Source organism: Ailuropoda melanoleuca, chromosome 9 (genome assembly GCF_002007445.2).
Source record: "Ailuropoda melanoleuca isolate Jingjing chromosome 9, ASM200744v2, whole genome shotgun sequence".
Lineage (NCBI taxonomy): Eukaryota > Metazoa > Chordata > Mammalia > Carnivora > Ursidae > Ailuropoda > Ailuropoda melanoleuca.
This window is the reverse complement of record NC_048226.1, coordinates 11538870-11561479: the sequence shown is the minus strand read 5'-3', so window position 1 is coordinate 11561479 and position 22610 is coordinate 11538870. Positions and strand designations below refer to the sequence as shown.

The window sequence follows — 22610 nt, the reverse complement described above, 5'->3', positions numbered from 1 at the left end:
ACATGGAAAAACGCACCCAAAAATGAAGTAATAGGGGAATAGCCATGAACCTTAGGGGCCGTCCATAAAGCAAGCCTAGGATGGGTTTGAGAATGTCCTTATAAAGCCATATGGTGATTCCTTGGTGGCCAAGCTGTGGGTGGTATGGGGCTGAGACCAGAATCGTGGAATCCCGGGTTATAGGAAGGTCGGAACTACTTTGGTCACCGGCCAGATCTATAATTAGTCCTTGGGGGAGATGCATGGAAGGGACCCTTGGCTGGAAGAAGGACCCAAGCCCGGGAAAGCCAGAAGCCTTCCCCAGAAGGCGGTGCCCGGCTTTTCCTAGGGCCCTGCTGGAATGTCATTACCCTGTTCACACTGTACAGATGGGAATTTAATAATTAATTAGGGACTAGCTCACCCCAGAGCCCAGGCAGGGGGTTTATACAAATCAACTGAGATGTGGCAAAGGGCTGAATATTTCATAGTGTGTTTAATTTGCAAATGCTGCCCACTGAGAAGGCTTAGGCAGGAAACCTATCAACATAATTATTATTACTCCTGCAAAACTACTTGAGTTTCCATCAGACCTCCTTCCTTTGGATTGTTTTTGCCAAACACTTCTTCCAAGACATGTAATATTTTTTTTAAATGGGGGAGGGGCCGAAAGAGCTGAAATGTGAAAGAATATTTATTAGGAATGAAATGAACCTGTTCAGATAAAATAAAAACTAGCCTAAACCCTACATTTATTCAGCCTACAGCTCTTTTTAACACAAAAACAGCTCCATCCTGGTCATTTGCTCTCCCGTACATTCTGAGAAAGGAAGCTGGACACCAAAAGAATCCCAGGCATTATTTTTTGTGTGTTCCACACATGATTTCATGCATTAATTAAGCTACCCACTGATTCTGAGCACCCTTGATATCCTTCCTATAAATTCTCTTCCCCTTACATAAGCCAGAGTAATTCTCTACTGTCTCTGCAACAAGAACCCTAACTGCTCTCGCTTGTGTGGAGAATAAGGGCTAGAGGATCCCACATGCTCGGGCTTCTAGCTAATTCCATCTGTTCCACCACTACCACCATCACAGGTTGAAAACTCAATCATCTAGAACAGGGTCAGCAAACTTTTTCTGGAAAAGGACAAATAATAAATACGTTAGACTTTGCAGTGCATATGGTCTCTGTTGGAACTTCTCAACCCTGCTGTCTTAGCGGAATGCGGCCACAGACAGTATGTAAAGAAATGAACATGGCTGTGTTTCAATAAAACTTTATTTACAAAAACAGATGGCAGGCCTGATCTGGCTGCCAGCCAAACTTTCTAGTGCTTGACGTTCTGCTATAGCATTTCTTAAGACTTCATCCAATTTTATTCTTTTAAAAAATAATAATAATAAAAGAGGCTCTTGGAGCAGCTATAGCAGCCAACACAGTTTCCGTGGGGACTGAAGATGGCGCCAGGAAGTGAGTTTTCAGAGGGAAACGGTTGGCGTTTACCCCCATCACTGGAAATCCTCTTCTTTCTGAACAGGTGGTATTATGTTACCTGTTTCTTGCAGGAACTCTTCGTATTTCTGTATGAAGCTCTCCTGCTACCATATCCAAAAGCCAATCTAGTGATAGATGTGGTGATGCTTCTCCTTTACCTTGGAGTTGAAGGAATTTGACTGTTTTTTGGTACAAAGGGAAACCTCTGCCAACAAAAGATGCCACTTGGTGTTAATATGGCCTTGACCTTCCCATCTGCCAGGATGACCTCCTATTATCTGCCGCTGCAGACCTACGTGCTCCGCCTGGAAGCCATCATGAATGGCATCTACTCTTCTTCTGTGGTTCAGAGCTGCTGCTTGGGGTGCTCACCCTGACGGCTTTCTCCAGTATGGACTGGATTGGAAGTATGAAAATTTCAGCCAGCAGCCCTTCATGGGCTTTGACCACAGATACTTCCGGTCTTTGACCACACCAGTGAGAGTTGGTGGGTCAGGTTGTCCTGGGAAAGGTTGCTACTTTTCCTCAGCACAGACATTTGGGCAACAAACTGAGCATAAGTCCACTGGGCAATATCTTCTGAACCAGGACCAGCAGCCTTCAGCCTGAGAGACTGTTCCACACTCCAGTGTCGGGAGGAGCAAGGCTGTCCCATCCTGGCACTTCTCAGAAGCAGTTCCCTGCTGCCCTCAGGTTCTCTTTGATCTTTGTGGCCAGAGCATCTTGTCGGGACCATGTAGGCTCCTTGGGCTTTTGGAGCCACGTCCCTGCTGTATGCGCTGTACCACAGTTGTCCCCTGAGCTCAGAGAGCCTCAGGACACTCTGCTCCCAGAGCAAAGCAAAAGCCTCTCACCTCCCTCCTCAGAGACTGAGCTCCAGAACCTTTGTAGTGGCTCCTAGTGTTATTTTTCTGCCCTCCTCATGAAATAAACATTATTTTGTAATAAATGTGCATTTTGTCACATTTATGTGACAAAAAAAGATGGACTTCTCTATGACTTGGAGTACGTGTCTAAGAAGACCTAAGTCTATTTGGCAATGTCTGGAGACCAGGGTTAGCCTCATGGATGTATGTCGCACAGTCGAATGGGGCACCATAATTAGGAGGGCCCTCAGCCCCACACTTGATTTAATGCTCTGCTGTCACCGTCTTGAAATTCTTAATACTTTTGTGTAAGAGGCCCCACATTTGCGTTTTGCACTGGGTCCCCCAGATTGGGTTGCCAGTCCTGCTGGAGACATAGGAAATATGAAAGACTGTCACACGTGGGGAGGTGCCGTCGGCATCCTGGTGGGTCAAGGCCAGGGATGCCACTCAACATCCCAGAACACATAGATCACCCCCTACGATGCAACAAAATAGTATCAAAACGTCCACAGTGCCAAGATGGAGAAATCCTGGGTCTGACTATGTGAAATGGCCAATATTCTGCCATCTTTGACCGACAAAGTCACATCGTACAGTGCCGTCTTGTGGAAATCTGCTTTACATCTTTATAAGACTTATTTTGTCAAAATATTTACAGACCAGAAAAAAAGTCCTCCCTCAATCTGTGCATCTCTGACTTCTCTTCCTTCTCCACAAATAAGCCTCTTTAAACCTGCCCCCAATTCGTATACTCACATTATTATGTGTTTCCTGGTTTTTGTACGAAAGTAATACACATAGTGCCACAAATATTCAAGGTTCTGGAACATTCTAGGTAAAAGTGAATCTCCTGCCTGTCCCGTCCCCCATCCCTTTCCCCTTCTCAGAGCAATCCCGTTTATCAGTTTTTCATCTGTCCCCACAGACATTTTGTAAACGGGGCATTCTGCACACGCAATTACGCTCCCGTTTTCCTTGGGATGTTCCTTATCAGCCCACCTAAAACGTTCCCCAGCAATTCCCTGTGCCTGGTCCATCCTGCTTTGCTTCCCATTTTTCTGGGGCTACCTACTTCAGTAACGAGGACTGCCAACGTTCCAGAGCCTTCTCCTCCAGCAACTCTGCCTCCTGGTACCAACTTATTAGATTCCCTTACTCCCCCCTCTTTTGAAGCCCTGGCTAAATAAAAAAATAGCATTCCATTTTCCATTTCCTAATTTCTCCCCCTCGGTGCTCTTTGTCACAGAATGTATTACTGCTCTATTTAAAGTCTGTTGGGACCTGGCGCCCGTCAACGTTGTTGAACAGAATTAAAAGCTCTTGAGTTTGATTCAGGCCAAACCTATACATAGACTTGACCCTCATTTCTGTTCCAAGAAGGGCAGGAAAGAGCCTGATGTGGGAGGCTCTAGCTTCCCTCGTATTGACTTTGACATGTGGAGTAAAGGAGGGGCCTCCTCTCCCTCTGCGCGTGAGCGTGAGGGTATGTGACCACAGTCTGCTCATAAATTATTAATGCCACCTTTGAATCAAAAAGGGAAAAAGACAAGTGAAAGCAGCCAGAAAAGCATAAGCAGGCAGAGAACACCAGTTCAAGAGAACGATTAATTATTTAGAGGTATTTAACCGCGGTCTTGATTCAAGGGCAACATGTCTAGTTGGGAGAAGTGAGAAGCCTGCAGGAAAATGTGGCTCCAGCCCCAGCCAGCATGGCTGCCGAGAGGACAGCAGGTCCCAGGGAATCTGCCCTACGATTCCTTCTTGACCTTCCATCTCCCACGGCCGCCATACTTTGTCTCCCAGCAGGAAGACTGCAGGCTCCGGTTTCCCCTGGGCCTCCAAGGAGGTGAGAATGAGGTGCCCCAAGAATGGTTGTCCTGACTGCCTGATGTTGGAGGTGGCAGCTCGGTGACAGAGAGAAGGCTGGGTCCCACCCTTACGGATGGGAGAGTGTGGTCTCAGAAACCCAGACGGGTCTGGCATTCACCTCCCCCAGGCTCTGCTGTCCTCTCGCTCCAAGATGACCGGCGGAGACGATGGGAAAGCAGGATCTGGGGGTGCTGTGGCTTGAAGGAAGGCCCTCCACCAGCTCTCCTGGCTTACCTTTTTCTGCTTCCCAGTGCAACTACCATTTTGTCCTCCCAGGCACCGATGGATCTGTCCTGGTTGTGGCCACATTCCTGTCTAAATGAATGCCTTGAGATGGTGATGCTGGGGAGACAGGTGCAGGGTAAGCTAGGGGCCAAAGAATGAAAAGCAAGGTTTTAGAATGCTGAAATAGTCTCAATGTGAAGTTCCCAGACACGTTGCCCTAGAAAAGCCTATGCAGCTTTGGGGGGAGGGGGTGGTAATAAAATACATATACTGTAAAGTGTTCCATTTCTACCAAATTTACCAGTGTTAACCATTTCAAAGCATACAGTCCAGTGGAATCAAGTGCATTCACACTGTCATGCAATCTTCACCACCATCCGTTTCCAGAACTTTCTCATCATCCCAAACTGTTATTCTCCCCTCCCCCAGCCCCTGACAACCACCATCCTTCCTGCCTCTGTGTATTTGACTACTCCAGGCCCCTCATACCAGTGGAACCATACAGAATTTTCTTTTTGTGACTGGCTTATTTCACTTAGCGTAATGGCCTTGAGGTCTACCTCTGCCGTCACATGGGTCAAGATCTCATTTTTGGAACATTCTGCTAAATGTCTCATCTTCTAACTGGGAGGAGTATAGCCGCTGGAGTTCCTAGAAAGGGGGCCTTTGTCTCACCAAACCCACAGTATGTCTCCCAGCTCCTATAATACTTATTTCCTTGTTGCTCAATCAGATTCTACGGGGCATTTTCAGGGAACCATACAGTTTGAGTCCATCATGCTTCCTGTGATGGTTTACAAATCATGTCCAATGCCCTTCAGAATGCTGTGTACCTGTAAGTTATTACTGCCTAGAAGAACGAGTGAATGAATGCACGCTCCTCCTATGTCTTGAGCTGACCTGTTTGAGGGCTTTATTAATCACGGCCCTCCAGAGAAATGGAACTGGATAAATACAAGCAGACATTTATTTTAAGAAATTGGCTCACATGATTGTAGGGGCTAGCAAAAAATTTGCTGGCAAGCCAACAAGCTGAAAACTCAAGCAGGATTTCTGTGTTTCAGTGTGGAGTCAGAACTCCTTCTTACCCCTTAACCTGTCTTTCCTCTCAGTGGCCTTCCACTGCTTGGATACGGCCCACCTGCATCATGGAAGACACTTTCTTGAAAGCCACCTGACTGCAGATGTTAATCGTGTCTAAAAAATACCCTAGACGAGGGTTTGACCAGACTGGACACCAGAACCTAGCTAAGTGGACACACAAAATTAACTATCACAAAGCCATACCTCCTGAATCTAGAGGTTAATTAAGTTACTATGGATACTCCTCAAGGGGAGGAAAATAAGGATGTTAAAGACTGACAGCTATTAATAATAAGATTACTATGAGCTTATAATCACAAAGTCTGGAGTTGGGATGTTGTTTCTATTTATATCCTGCTTGCTTACAGAAAATATTTGAAGAATCAGAGTCAAGAGCAAAAATCCAGAAATTATCAAGAGAACTAAAATTGAGCTTCACTGAATATCCACTCTAGCGAGTAATAAAATCACATATTACTTTATGTCTACTAACTCACAGGATTTTGGAACTAGGAAGATTTCAATTTGGAAGCCACTGTTTCATATCCACGAAATCCAGGACTAGAGAGAGAAATTTACAGAAGGTCACACCCTATGAAGCCGTGGGCCTCAGCCTCTGTGCAACCAGTCCACACATTCAAATTAACCCGACGTTTATTGAGCACCTACTGCATGCCAGTCTTTCTGCCAGACACCTTGCTAGGTACTGGGAGCACATGCCAGGCTTTTTAAAATCAGTACCATCACAATGACACTTTAAGGTATGGAACTATTATCCCTGGTTGCCAGAAGAAAATATTGAGTTGTAGAGCATAAGGGATTTGCCTGATGTCACAAAGCTACCAAGTCCGTTGTTGGAATTCAAACCAGGCAGCAGGGGGCTGAGTCCCTGTCCTTGTCCATCATATGATAGTGTTTATAGCAGGGAAAATAAAAGCATATGCAAAGGCTTTCCGGGTTTGCTTTTTTAATGTGTTAGGAGGGACAATATGAGACAAGAGTCTTAGAACGTGCCTGGCAGTTACGCAGCTAAGACAGGAGAGCAGAGAAGTGGGGCGTGCATAGATCCAGATTTCTTGGGGTCCTGAGGCTAATGTAATCTGGGGAGTGTCCTTTCAAATACAAAGTTATGAACACAAAATTAGGCGCTAAAATGAATATTCGCTGAGCGCAAGGAAACACCGCACAGCAAATTTTTAAAAGTTGATCAACTACTGCAAACATTACACGATCCAAAAAAAAAAAAAGAAAGAAACACAATCATTTCATTCATGAGCTGCCTGGTTCACCTCTACAATACTTTTGTCTCTATATATTTGTCCTGCCCACTCTTTGATTGCCTCATCCTATGACAATGCAGTATTTTTTACAGAGGAAATGGATAATGTAGTCCTTCCTCTCACGTGGTGGATGGAAATTTTATTTTTATTCTTAACAGTTTAGAACAAATTCTTTGTTGGTGGTCATGTAAATTTCAGGATTGTTGTCAAAACTGAAAAAACCTCTGATGGTTTATATATGAGCTGTGAGATTTCGGGCTATTCCACGTTTTCTTAGGCAGTGACTGATCTTGCAGTCCTCAAATTCTCTGAACTGATGAAACTCATTTACCAGTTTGTTGTCGATTCCCTCACTATAATATGTGTCATAAGTTTAAATTATGTTGTCGATGCCAACAACAACAAATTTGGGGGCAAATCAGCAAGAAACTTAAATCTTTGCCCAAAGTGTTCAAATGATGGACTCCTCTTAGTTAACTAATCTAGTTATCAAAAAAATCTGAGGGCTTAGTCATCACTTCCATTAGAAATAGAATATCTTTCTCTTAATGAATTTCTGCCTTCGACATATCTTTTAAAAAGTTTTACAATTTTTTAATGCTAGAATGATTTCTACTGATTTCATGTTTTTTTCAATCACATTTTGTATACAATCCATTAAGTTTACCTGAATTTGCTCTCAGTTCTGTTCTGTTTGGTTTTGCATTATTGTTTTTTATTTGTTCACTTGAATAAGGTTGACACATGATGTGACATTAGTTTCGGGTGTACAACACAGGGATCCAATTTCTCCATCCTTGTGCTGCTCTCAGTTCTTTAATAAATTTAAAGATGACACAATAGGTTTTCTTTCATCCAAATTAGGAATCTGTGATCTCTCACTTCTTTTATTGAAGTGTTCCAAAGCATCCTTCCAAATTCTAAGAAAATTGCATATTGAAGGTTTATCAACTTTTTGTGTAAGCTTTGTGCCTCTCGTTGATGTTCGATCTCCTCTTCCAAGTCTTCGAAAATCCATTTTAGAGCTCTTGACACATCCCACACTGCAAGTCTCGAACAGCCTCATCGTGGGCAGACATTCTCATGACACTTAAATTCCTGAAAGAAAAATCCAAGCTTGGCCAACGGGAAAAGAAGACATGCAACAGATACAACATAGGAAGTAGTCAATAACTATAGGCATGGCAGGGGCAGAGGGGGACGAGGACAGGAAATGCCCGAGGTGGCCCCCGATTGCAGTGCAAATATTCTATTTTTGCAAATTTACAAAAACTTATGACCATGCGAACACATTGGCCTCCTCCCAGACCTCAGAAGGACCCTAAAACTGAATCTGCAAGGTGGAGAGGAGGTATCCCGACAAGGACGGGATAAGGCAAGACAGGGTTCACAGGACTGTGGGCAGGTAAGCCTGGAGAACAAGGGCAGCTCAAGGACACGGACAGAGCTCGCGCTGTGGGTGATGAGATGCTCTGCAGGGTTTAGCGTTTCTTTCAATTGCATGGGAGAAGGGAGAATGGGAGGTTAGCATTTAATGGGTGCGGAGTGTGAGTTGGGGGGGTTGCAGAAGTTCTGGAGATGAATGGTGGTGATGGTGCACAGCAATGTGACTGTGCTTAATGCACAGAACTGCACACTTACAAAGGGTGACGATGGTGAATTTCATGTTATGTATATTTCACCACAGCAAAATAAATTTGAATACAAACACATTTTCACATTTTAACAGTTTTTTTAAATTGAGCTCATTACAGATTCACAGTCATAATAATATGGAAAAATTTCTGGGGCGCCTGGCTGGCTCTAGTCAGTAGAACATGCAACTCTTGATCTCAGTGATGAGTTCAAGCCCCGAGCTGGGTGTAGAGATTACTTAAAAAAAAAATTTTTTTTAATCTTAAAAAAAAAGAAAAAGAAAAAGAAAAAAAAAATCTTGCACTTTACCTAGTTTCTCCCCTGGTCATTTTTTGCAAGACTCTGGTATAATATCACAGCCAGGATACTTACACTAATGTAATTAACGTATTCAGATTCCCCAGTTTTACTTGTACTTGTGTGTGTGTGTGTGTGTGTGTGTGTGTTAGTCTATGCAATTTTATCACCCATGTGGGTTTGGGTTTCCACCACCACAGTCAACCTACACAACAGTCCCAACACCACAGGGATCCTTCATGCTACCTTTTTATAATCACGCCCACACCCCTCCAACCCCACCTCCCAACCCAAACCCCTGTCCTCCATTTACAAAACGTTATCATTTCAAGAACGGTATATAAATGGAATCATACCTTCCCCTCATTCATACATACCTTCTTGGTTTGGTCTTTTACACCCAGCATAATTTCCTGGAGAGGCATCCAATCTAACACATGTATCAATGACGGGCTGCTTATTGATCCTGGGCAGTGCTCTGTGGCATGGTTGTGTCCCAGTTTGCCTAACCACCTATTACTGAGGGACATCTGGGCTATGGAAGGACTGTTCGGGACTATTACAGATAAAACTGCTCTGAATGTTTGCCTATAGGGTTTTGGGTGGACATGAGTTTTTATTTCTCTGAGGTAAACGCTCAGGAGTGCCCTTGCTGGGCTCTCCAGTAGTTGTGTGTTTGGTTTTTTAGGAAACTGCCCAACGGTTTTCCAGGGTGTTTTCCAGAATGTGTTTTTCAGCGCTGGTTCATTCTACGTTCCCACCCACAATGAATGAGCGATTCTGCTTGGCTGCGTCCTCACCAGCATGTGGTGATGTCATTAGTTTTACGTTCACCATCCTGATAGGTGTGTAGTGGTGTCTCGTGATTCCGATGCGCACTTCCCCACCGACTACTGATGCTGGGCATCTTTTCATGGGGCAGCATGTTAATCACAGGAGTGGGATGGCAAAATGGACACTTCTGAAGGATTGCTATTGGAAGGGGTTCCAAAAGTCCCTGATAAGGGCCACTGGAGGCCTGAGCCGGTCCTTGAGAGCCAACGGACAGAGAGTGGTGGGGTGGGGGATTCCGGAAAGGCTTAAGGAAGTACAATGGGCCAAACATGGCGACCACTGAGACAGGGGGAGGTGACTTCCTGGGGAAGAAGACAGAGGAATCCAAAATAGAATTCGGTCGGGCAAAGTTGAGTTGTGCCTACAAAACATCCGTGTAGCCCAGGGCATTTGGATATGAGTGTTCAAAATCAGGATGAAATCTGGGCTGAAGACATGGATTTGTAAGCTCCTCGATTTTCATCACTAAACTTCGCAGGGGAGGGACCTGATTTTTGGAACTTCTGGTAGACCGTGGACCCTGGGCATCTGGGGACCGCTGCAGAGGACTCAGCAATCCACACGCACACCAAGCATTTCCCAGAGCACGTGACTCACCTTACATACCTAAGTGCTATTTTTCAGTTATATGTAGATTGGATTATAATTTCATAAATCCACTTACAAAAATTAATTTTAGATTTTTCCATTATGACTACTTTTCAGTCAGATAAGAAAAGCGCTCGAACTGATGTAAAAGTGTGCAGAATGTTTAATCGTCTAGAAGTGGCTGTGACTTCTGGCTGGTTTGTCTTCCTAGGGACCAGGGGTCTCCGCTGCTCTGAAGCCCTGGCCCTCGGGTGCCTTGGATATTCTTTCACTGAGGGCAATCTTCCACCTGCTGTCCTGGGAGACTCCCTGCCCTTCTGCCTGCCCCCTCTCTCCCACCAGTTCCTCTGCAGGTCACAGGTGGCTGCAGACCTTCCTGCTGAACTTGAGAACCCCCCTCCCCAGCCCACCCCTTGGAAAAGCCCACCTGCCCCAGAGCTGATCCCCTTTGAGCTGTGCCTGGACCCCCTCCCACGGGCCAGGCATTGCTCCCCCAGCCTCTGGGGAAGATGTTGCCAGCTGTGCCACCCAGGTGCTTCTTCCCACAGCTGCTGTGAGGTCTCCCTTGCTGCCTTTACAAAGATTGTAAAATTACATCTCCTAAGCTCTTCTGATCTCCAAAAGTACAGCACCCACACACCCCACCCCTACCTTCACCCCCAGCTCTGTAGTATGAAAACAAGCTGAGCCACCAAGATGGGCAGAAAACGAACCATGGGGTCTCCATAGGACTGACTCAGCGTTGTGCCTATTCACGTATAATAAATCCACGCAGTGGATTCCAGCCTTGCCTCTGGTATCTCATAAGATTGCTGCTTAAATATAATTGCAAAGAAATTGAGGTTATCTTTGGGAGGGAAGGAGAGGGGTAGGAAAAGCAAGCTTGGCCTGTTCTATTACTGAATTGTAATCCCTGATCCTTTGTGACACAGAAGCCATAGGTCAAATCCAAGATCTTACTGCAGACCGGAGGGAACTGTTCTCCTAGGAATATAAGACGGACCTCTTATCTCGTAATAATACCCCTGAAGTCTCCTGTGCTGAGAATTAGCAAGGCTGATGACACGGAAGGTGACAAGGGGACCCCAGCCTGCTGTCCTTCTGCATCCATTTAACTGATTTTGTTTTCCAGCTCTGGCTTCCGAAAGCTCTATCGTGCTTTTCCAACAGCAAGAGAAATCGGGACGTTTCGATTTACTTGTATTTATCTTTATGCCTTATTTTTGGAGTTTTCTAAAATTAAAAATCCAATGTCCAGACCCTGGTTATTTAAAAACAGGCAAGTTAACTTCCGCTGCATAAAATTTCCCTGGAGGCCCTGAGATTCCTAAAATGAAGCCATCTGAGGAAGCTGGGAGGTAGGGAAGGAAAGGGAGAGAAATAGTCACCGAGAAGACCCTGCTCTTTGCCTCCTTGGTTTTCCTTCCAGAACCTTCTCGGGCCCATGATCCGAGGACCTTGCACCCCCACCACCCACCCCGTGCCACTTCCCCCAGCTGTGCCAGCCGAAGGGAGAGCCCCCTGAATTTGCCAGCACTGCCCCCTCCTCAGAGTGATGCCGGAGAAGACCTAGCTCCCCCCATGGATAAGGAAAGGTCCTTCACAGCAACTGAAATGAGGGGGTGTTATTCCTTTGAGGCTCACTACAAAAAGTCCCAAGCTTCCCATTAAAACAGAATGTCATGGGGCGCCTGGGTGGTTCAGTTGGTTAAGTGTCTCAGGTCATGACCTCAGGGATCTGGGATCAAGCCCCACACTGGGCTCTGCGCTCAACAAGGAGTCGGCTTCTCCCTCTCCCTCTGCCCCTCCCCCCAGCTTGTGCACACATGCGTACTCTCTTCCTCTCTCTCAAATAAATAAACATCTTCATAAATAAATAAATAAATAAATAAATAAATAAATAAATAAATCAGAATGTTATAGGCACAGTTACATGGAGAGCTTATCCCTGAAATCAGTAGATCCAATGATTTGGGGTGTTCACAATTTTTTGGAGAGAAAAAATGGAGAAATACATACGCATTTGCTAGCTCTTTATTGTGCCAAGAAAGGCTATTTTTAAAACAACTACTTTCTACTAGCGCTGTTTAAGAAAACGCGCTTTAACTCAGGCATGTCTATGGATGCTCGCACACATGCAGAAAGAGAAACCCTCCAGAGTAAGAGCAGCCCGTTAGTTGACAATGAACGTCAAGCTTTCTGAAAAGCCAACCACTGTCCCAGAAGCCCTGGTTTGGGAGTATCAGTCCCCTCCCTCAGCTGTGTGTGGGGCCCCAGGCTGCGTCTCCATCATCACTCAGCAAAGATTGGTGGGTTTGAGGGCCCCCAGTGTTCTGCTGGGAGCTTCTCCGGGAAATGTACATAAGAGTGAATCCACTCCTCTGAAAGCCATCCCCTCCCTGGAGAAAGAGCAGAAAAATGAAAGAGACCGATGACCACAATGCCGTGGTCATTACTTACCCATTGCTCACCCCCCTTCAGGGTGGGTTTCCCAGGTTAGTGTAAGTCTGAAGCTTGAACTTCAGGGGTGACAGTGGCCTGGCCCAAAGGGCAGCCAGCACTGCCTTGCAGCCCGCTCCCGGGCCAGCTGCGGAAGGAAGGCTGCCTGTTTTCATCTTACCATAAAGCCTAAGTCTCTCCAAATGCCCTGCAAAGACCCAGCGAGGCATCTCTAGACCCACCTAGTCTGCAATGGATACCCATCGGGTGGCAGCGAAGGTAGCTCAGACCTGCAGAAGGGAGAACAGACACCTTTGTTCCGATGCCCCAGCTTTGCGCCAGAGGAAGGGCCCCATGGCCATTCCAAAGCAATGTGTAAGGGATCCACAGCCTTTGGAAGGGGGACGCCCCCGCTCACCACGGTTGTATAATACTGGCCTCTTAGTCACAGTTGACTTGCTTTGCAAATGCACATTTCAAGCTTCCACATAGGCATGGTCCAATTTATATTCTAATGGGAGGAAGGACAGCGCCTCCCTCTCGGGAGCTGGGCGTGCGTGGCAAAAATCAATTTCCCTCCTTTCTGCAAATGTTCTCCCACCTGAATGTGTGCCTCTGAGGCTGCAAGAAGAAACTGATCGCCCAGAAGTAACACACGCAGACGAAGCTCACTGGGGAAAGGGGACAAGTTGGTGAACAGGCCATTAGAAAAAAAAAAAAAAGACAGAAATACAAAGGGCCAACAAATAGATCAAAAATATTGAGCACCACTGGTTACTTTTTATTTTTTTTAATTTTTTTTAAAAGATTTTATTTATTTATTTGACAGATATAGAGACAGCCAGCGAGAGAGGGAACACAAGCAGGGGGAGTGGGAGAGGAAGAAGCAGGCTCATAGCGGAAGAGCCTGATGTGGGGCTCGATCCCATAACGCCGGGGTCACGCCCTGAGCCTAAGGCAGACGCTTAACCGCTGTGCCACCCAGGCACCCCCACTGGTTACTTTTTAAAAATGTGAATTGAAGCAGTGAGATTCAATGAGTGATACACTGAGTGTGTTTTTAACATATCCAATTGCCAAAATAATGTTACTATAAATCTTGTTTCCTAGGGTCTGAGGAAACCAACCCCATCGGAGAAGTAGAAACAATTGCCATTTTTCTGGAAGTCAGTTTTTCTCTGCGTGGCAAACCTGGGAAACCCGCATATCCTCCATTACTTCCCCTGCGCAAATGTATTGGAAATAATGAAGAATGCACAGAGAGGTCTTTATGTAAGGGCGGTCTCTACATATCCCAACAGCAGGAATTGATTAAATCAGTCATGGTATATCTAAGTGATAGAACAGGGGAAGCTTACAGGATATGGTAGCTCTGTACTTGTTGGAATGGAAAGCAGTTCAAAATATACTGTTAAGTTGTAAAAGAGTTTCAGACATAGTAAGCATAGGGGCACCTGGGGGGCTCAGTTGGTTGAGTGTCTGACTCTCGGTTTGGGCTCAGGTCACGATCTCAGGGTCGTGGGATCCAGCCCCGTGCCAGGCTCTGTCCTCAACATGGAGTCTACTCGTCCCTCTCCCTCTGCTCCTCCCCCTTTTTGCTCTCTATCTCTCTATCTCTCTTTCAAATAAATAAATAATCTTAAAAAAAAAAAAGAATGGCAAGTGTACATTTTTTTTGGTTAATTCATCATTTCAATCAATAAATATTACAAAGCTAGAAGAATGCATCAAAGATCAAGATAGATAGTCCCCCGCTCTTATAAAGATTGCATGTACTGGGGCGATGGGGCCTGGGGATTGGATAACAAAAAATAAATAAGGAGCACTTGGGTGGCTCAGTTGGTTAAGCCTCTGCCTTCGGCTCAGGTCACGATCCCAGGACCCTGGGATCGAGTCCTGCATTGGGCTCCTTGCTCAACGGGGAGTCTGCTTCTCCCTCTCCCTCTGCAGTGCTCATGCTTTCTCTCTTGCTCTCTCATCTCTCAAATAAATAAATAAAATCTTTTTTTAAAAAGACAGTAAATAGGGGCGCCTGGGTGGCACAGCGGTTAAGCGTCTGCCTTCGGCTCAGGGCGTGATCCCGGCGTTGTGGGATTGAGCCCCACATCAGGCTCCTCTGCTATGGGCCTGCTTCTTCCTCTCCCACTCCCCCTGCTTGTGTTCCCTCTCTCACTGGCTGTCTCTATCTCTGTCAAATAAATAAATAAAATCTTTTAAAAAAAAATAAAAAAAAAATAAAAAGACAGTAAATAAATAAGTTAGTGAGACAATTATCATAGTGTGAGAACTGTTATGCAAGGAATTAAAGAAGGTGACATAATGGAGATGTTTCTGAATTTTAAACTGAGATCTGAATAAGAGAAGGAAAAAGTAGTGAGAGTGGTCCAGGCATAGAAAACAGCTCGTGCAAAGGTCCTGAGGTAGGACCAAGCTTTAGATGAACTGTTTAGATCTAGCCAGACCATGTAGCTAAAGCCAGGTGAAGGAGGGGCAGAGTGGTAGATGAGGCCAGAGAGGGGATAGAGGCTGGATCATGTGGGGTTTGGTAAACTAGGGTAAGGAGCTGTGAGTTTATTCTACGTGCTATGGGAAGAATCCCATGTCTCAAACAGGAGGTATGATCTCATCAATGTTACTAAACTTCACTCTGGCCACTGAGTGCAAGAATGGATTTAAGAGCACAAGAATGGAGGCAGGGAGACCAGTCACTGGGGCTGCTACAGTCATCCACGCAGGCTTAAGGGTGGCTTGGACCAGGGGAGCAGGTGGCAATGGAGAGAAATGGACACAGTCAGGATTTATTTTGAAGTTAGTAGCAACAGTATCTGCTGGTGGATGGATGACTCGGAGGACCTCCCCCTCATCCCTCCTGTTTCCCTTAGAAGCCTCCAGCTCTACTTCCAGTCCTTCCCTGCCAAAGTTCATCCCCTCCTGTCTTTGGGTTCTGTGGGATGACTGGCACTGTAAACTAAATCTCCCTTTCCTCAAACTACCTCAAGCTGCTTTTCATTCCTTGCAACGCTGACCAAGGCCATCGAGCACCTGGGTGTTACAATCCTCCCAACAGCCCTTTAAGGAGGGCACAGCCATTGAAACAAGCAAAGCTCAGAGAGATAAGATGGCCTTCCCAGTTCAGAGTGGCAGAGCAAGGATTCAAACCCAGGACTTCAGGGTCCAGAGGGGGCACGTCCTCCTCTCCCCCATGCTAGTTTACCAAGATGTATCCAGCTGCTAGTTGACTAGCAAATATGGCTACTTAAGCACTGAAATCTCAGCTCTCTTGTTTCACAGGAGAACAATGGCCGCCTACCCACACTGATTTCCCAGCCTCCCTTACAGCTAGGTGTGGACATTTGACTTTCTCTAGTGGAGTCTTAGAAGAAATGATGATGCAAGCAGAAGAGTGTGACTCCTCCACACTCTTTCCCCTTCCTGCAGGCTGCAAGCCAGGCTTGGCAGTAAGCCAGCTTCGATGATGCAGCTCGCAATAAGGCTTTGGGGGGATTGCAGATCAATGACTTGGAAGGAACCTGAATCCCTGAATGACCACATGGTGCTGAGTCGGCCACCAGCCTGGAAAGCCCACCTGGCCTGGGTATGTAAGAGAGGAAGAATATAAACTTGAATCTTTAAGTCATACTATTGTCCCGTCTCTCTGTAAAGCTGTCCAACCTTACGTTAACTGATTCGTCACATCAACATGACATATATCGTTTAAATACCAGTGGCCTCTGTTGTTAAACACTAATTGAGCCCCTCAAACAGTCCCCCCAGACAATGCGGAAATCCTTGAGCTGTCCCCACTCCTGTCCATGGCTGAACTTGTGTAGTCTGTGGGCTAGAGTCAATGCCTCATGCCCTCCTCGGAGTACCTTCAAAACTGAGTTTAGGGGCGCCTACGTAACTCAGTCTGTTCGGCGTCTGACTCTTGATTTTGGCTCAGGTTGTGATCTCAGAGTCATGAGATCGAGCCCCATGTTGGGCTCTGGGCTCAGTGGGCAGTCTGCTTGAGATTCTCTCCCTCCGTCTGCCCCTCACTCCTCCTTGCACATACTCTCTTCTCTCTTTAAAACAAATAAATATTTAAAAATAAAAAATAAAATCCAGTTTAAGTTGGAAACCAAAATCAACAAGACCTCCACTCCAGGCCTGAGAAATTTTTTTACATACCACTATTAATAAAAATATTTGAACTATTACATTCTTTCTTAATAAATGCCTAACAGGGGCACCTGGGTGGCACAGCGGTTAAGCGTCTGCCTTCGGCTCAGGGCGTGATCCCGGTGTTATGGGATCGAGCCCCACATCAGGCTCTTCCGCTATGAGCCTGCTTCTTCCTCTCCCACTCCCCCTGCTTGTGTTCCCTCTCTCGCTGGCTGTCTCTATCTCTGTCAAATAAATAAATAAAATCTTTTTAAAAAAATTAAAAAATAAAAAAATAAATGCCTAACAATTGATAAAGCAAAATTTAAAAATCGTGCAATCTAATGATGAATGATGAATGCTGGGGAAAGATCGATTTATTGCTGTTGTTGTTGTTGTTGTTATTATTATTATTATTATTATTGAATTGGGTTCGTTCCAGAGAAGCCAGCTTCTGGGGAACACGGGATCTGGCTTTCATATGTTAATAAATCATTTTACTTTTCAAAACTGTGGTGGGTTAGTCAGAGAGCAAGCCAAAAATGCTAGTTGATCATGATGAGAATTTATGTATATCAACCTGTGAGCTTCTTCCCAGGGGGTCCAAATTTAGAGACCAGCGTTAAGATCCCCAGAAATAGGTGTGACTCAGTTACTTCCCGGTAAGTTCCACTGAGTACTGAAATAAACCCAGTATCTCCCCGCACTTCTCCATGCTTCAAAAGCCTGACAAAGCCCTCTGGAGCCCACGAGGAAACCAATCTGCTAGCAGATCTCGCTCTGTGGACACGGGATGCATTTGGCTGGAGGTGACAATACAGTCATACCCCACCAGCTTTGGCAGCCCTGCAGAAAGTGGGGTACAAGCTTGTTCCCCAGAGTGGCAAATGTAGGTGTTTCCAGCATCAGCCCATCAGGAAAGATGGGGAAAGGCCTGTAAGGAAAAGAGGGGCCACACGCTTAGCAGTGGGAAATGCACCAGACTGGGATTCAGATGGATGTGGATTCCAATCCTGACTCGACTCTGTGCTCTTCAACTCAGGTAACTTTTTGAACCTCAGTTCCCTATAAAAACACCCACCCATAGAGGGTTATGAGGACTGAGGAAGCATCTATAGCACACGTAGAATGTTCTGGCAGGTTTGGCACTGAGTCAGTGACTGCAAAACAAAACCCAAGCAGATCCTGCCTTGAGATAAAGAAATCAGCAAGCCTGCCCTCCTTGCCAAGTCGCCATGAAGGAGCACAGCCTGCCAGCTGGCCTCAAGGTTTCTAAATTGTCAAGGACAGGCTTCTGTGGGTGCTGTTGTGCGGCGGGTGGATATGCTCGCTGACCACATCCCAGCTGTTCTCCTGCTACTGTGGCTGCCCAAACCTTCCAACTAATCTCATGGCTAAACCAGCCAGCAAAGCACAGTCAAGGCCTCATGGAAAAGTGGGCGCTCCAGTCCCCTTCTTCTGTTGTCCAAATTCATGAACAACAATGAAGGACTGCCTTTTGGCTTTCTATTCCTGAGGCTGATAGCTCACTTTTTTAACAACAACAAAAAGTGTAAAACCAAAAAAAAAAAAAAAAAAAAAAAAAAAAAAAAGAATCCTTCATTTGCCTTGCCTATGGTCCTTACCATTAGACAGCAAACAACTGGCCTATAGGAAAGAAGGCTATAAAAAGCAACAGTGAATTTATTAGGCCTTCTTTTTTATGATGGGCACAGGCACTGGATTTCTAGCTTCAACACATGCCCATAATATCAAATATGGAAAACCAAGTAATGTTCTCAGTATAGTTTTGAGGCTCCCTCACATGCTGGGACCATGATGATTGGTCTGAGGGCCATCCCCCCCACTCCTTCCAAGCTCCTCCTCATGACTTCCCAGTCTCTGTAATGCACACTTACTCCCTCTGATACTTTGATACCCCTCCATCTCCCAGTGAAGCATCTGGGTCTCCCATCAGCCCCTACTTCCCTGTACACTCTTCGCATCTTGAGTCATGCTCTCAATAACATTGCTACCAAGATTATTAGGGTCTTCTAGCTGGCCTCCCACCTCCTGCTTCTGCAAGCCATCTTCCATTGACCTACCAAAAGTGCAGCTTTATCTGCATCATTCCTCTGCTCAATAACCTTCAATGGCTCCCTATGGCTCATTCTGCAACCAAGGTTCTCCATGATATGGCCCTAAACTCCTTCTCCATCACATCTCTCCTCCAGTCCCCACAGTCCAACTAGATTCAATCACTCCTTATTGAACTTACCCACCTTTTGCCATCTCCACGCCTTTTTCACATCATTCCTCTGCCTGGAATAGTTACCCTCTTTCCCATTCACCCATGCACTAAACTCAAATCCATCTATCAGAGGCCATCTCAAGGGAGACCTCTTCCATAAACACTTTCCCAATCCCTCCAACTAGCAATACACCTAACTTCGAAATCCCATGACCTTGAATTTGCACTTACTTTCCTTCTGTCTCTTGTTCCCCTCGACCTTGCAAGGTCAACTCCTAAACGTCCATGGGGCTTCTGAGCACGGTCTGGTTGGAAGGGAAGGTGGGGAGACGGGCCTTCAAGGCACACGTGCAAAAGCACTGGTGTTGCTAAAATGAGATGGGGAGAGAGATCAGAGGGAGCTGCTCAGGCACACACACCACCCCCCCCAACATGCCATGCAGCCACGGAGACCTTCTGGCTCCTTCTTTTCTTTCTGTCCCTGGACTGCAAGTGTCTGAACGGTAGAGGCTGTGTTCCTTAAGTCCACGCCTGCCACAGGGTCGAGCACGGTGGAGGAATTTCCTGACACCAAGTGCGCTGGATTTATAAGAGCAGATGAGGCCTCTGGGAGGCGTCCAGCCCGCGCAGCTCCTTCCAGTCTGTGCAAAACAGACGAGTCTCCAACACCCATTCCCTCCTGTTGTCTCACGGAGGCCAAGTGTGGGACAGTCAGTGCCTCCTTCTTTAACAGGCTCCTATGAGAGCTTCTGACCTGCTTCTCCTTTACGCTGCCCCCTTACTCCTGAACCTGCGTTTACCCAGGAACACATAATGGGGTACCCCCCCATCCAAAGGGGCAGCCCCAGGTGCCAGCCCTGAGTGAAAAGTCCTGCCAATTCGCTACGCATTGTTTTGTCATCTGGGAAGAACTCCTTAATCAGTTTCACCAGGAATCCACCTTCTTTTTTTTTTTTTTTTTAAGACTTTATTTATTTATTTGACAGAGAGAGGGAGCACAAGCAGGGGGAGTGGGAGAAGAAGAAGCAGGCTCCCAGCGGAGGAGCCTGATGTGGGGCTCGATCCCAGAATGCTGGGATCACGCCCTGAGCCAAAGGCAGATGCTTAACAACTGAGCCACCCAGGCGCCCCAGGAATCCACCTTCTGACATTGCATGCTAGGCCCACAGCCGCCACCCCTCCTTTGAAGCAGCCTGAGACAGCACAGTGCCCCACACCCTGGTAGCACCCGCTTTCCCTGCACTGGGTGTGGGGCCTCCTTCCACCCGGCGCGAGCCCAGCCGCCCCGTGACACTGCGCCCTTCTCTGCAGGCAAAAGCTCTCCCCCATAAAGTCAGGGCTTCCAGAAGGGGCATGGAGGGGGATCCAGCCACTGCACATTTCCCTGAGCAAAAAAAAAAAAAAAAGGAAAGAAAAGAAAGACAGAGAAAGAGAGAAGGAAACAGTGGCCAAGACAGGGTGGGAGCCCCAGCACTCGCGTTTTCCTATACAAATGTGAGGCCAGATTTGAACCTCTCCCTTGGCAACCCCGCGCATGGGACAAGCGAGAAACTAACACAGACATGACTCTTGCACTGCCTTAGACATTCACTTCCCCCACCCCTTGTTTCTTCAGGGCCTTACTTTTTCTTTTTCTTTTTTTTTTTTTAACACTTGAACCCAGGTTCGCCAATTTCCTGTTGCTATTTTTAAGGAATTCAGGCCCTCTGCAGCAAAGAAAGACAAGCGTTCCCTGGAGCTTTTTATTAGGAATGTTTCTAGATTGTTGGTGGAAAGCATGTACATTTGTTAATTTGGACCCTAAACACACCCCACGGCCTCATTTAACTCTGAGCTCTCACGTGTCTCTTGCAACCACCTATGTATCTTCCAACTTAATCAAGTACTTAATGAGCCGCATTAATATTCATTGGCTTCTCCGTGGGAGCCTATACTCATCGAGGTAAATAACGGTTGGCTGTCTCCGCAGCCTGTGGTTGAGCTAAGAATTGTCTGTCCTCATGCAGACAGTGAACTGTTGGTCCCCCAAGATGGGAAAACCCTGCCGGGTGCTTTCCAAAGGCTTCATTTTAAAATGAGATGTTTCCACTTAACAGATCTTTTGCCAACACCAAGCATCTGGGAAGAGCAGTAAGAGATCCAACGGTGATAGGCGTTCAGAGATCCTTGGAGCGCGCTTATTATGGGCCAGAAACTGAGGATCCGATGAGGACCTGCCCTCATGGTGCTTATAGTCTGGTGGGAGAGACCTACACTTACAAAAAGGTCAGCCTAAGGAACACATAACTGCCAAGTGAGATCGGGGTTTGTCAGGAAAAGCATGGGGTGCCAGGAGAGTGTTCCCTGAAGAAGCGATACTGGAGATCAGCTGAAATACGAATGTGGGGAGAGATTAATTACTCACCAACTATTAGGTCTAGGGGGCTCACGCACACACAGTATAACTCCTCTATTTATACCTAAAGAAACTGAGGCCCAGCAGAGCTAAATGTCTTGCCCAACGTCAGAGCTAATTATAGAAACCGGCCATCCCAATAGCTAATCCTTTCCTGCTAAACCACATGGATTTTATTTACATCCCCACCCTAGATTATTTCAATATATTTGGCCAATAAAACACAGAATATTGAGTTAAAACCACATCCCTCAAGACCACAAGCATAAATAACGATCGCGTTTTAATGTGGATGATACCTTTTCATTTTGCAAATCCAAGTTCTCATCCTATCAAAATCCAAGAGAGTCTGTTTTCAGTACGGACGGGAAGGTCATAACCCTGTCTGAAACGCACTGGCAAATCTCTCTAACCGTGCAATGCTAATTTGGGCGTGAGCTGTGTGTTTAGGCTGACTCCACGCCCTAGCTGGGGTTTCAGGTTTGCACATCGCAATAGGGTGGCCCTTTGCTGTTGCACTGCAAGGGTCTCTCTCCCGACTCCGGAAGCCTCTGGGGTTTTGCCGCTGTCCTCGCCAGTGTGTTCCTGCGCCGCATGGTGAAACATTCTTTTGAAAAGCCCGTGAGAATCCACTTGCAGTCTGCGCGTTTGCATGTAAAAGCAGGGGCTGGAAAGAACCACAGAGGATCGCACTCTGACCCGAGGTTACCTCTGGGGAGCGGCTGCAATGGGGAGGGGATGTGATATGGTCTTCTTTTTACTCTAGATACGCCTGAGTTGTGTAGCATTGTACACAACAACGTTTTTGTGTATTACGCATTTAATACGTGTGTATAATTTTTTTTAAAGAAAAATCTTAAACAAAACTAACATCTCAATAGAACAAAGGTGCGTCTCCGTAGAGAGCAGCAGCGTTTCTTCTGGATGTGACTGTCTATTCCAGAAACCTCAGAGTAACTCCCCCGTTGACCAGCACAGACTGGAGGTGGAAAACGTGCCCTCCCCAACATCCTAGCGGGAAATTTGTAAAGTTGGAGGCACCTCGAGGGTCGCCGCACTTGCGGCCCGCGCCTCCCTCACGAATGCATTTCGGCAAGTCCCGACTTTACCGCGTGCTCACCCCCGCCTCCGCACCCAGCCAACGGGTGCGGGTGCCTGAGGGTGCGGCCGCGGCGGGGCGGGGCCATCCGAGCCCGCTCCCCCACCTCCTCTCTCGTCCCCTCCCCGCCAGCCCCGCCCGCGCTCG

General features: G+C 46.5%; 1 pseudogene; it reads left to right on the top strand.

The window, feature by feature from the left end:
- Positions 1-1620: 1620 nt before the first annotated feature.
- On the top strand, positions 1621-16072 carry LOC100468012 (annotated as a pseudogene).
- Positions 16073-22610: the final 6538 nt, after the last annotated feature.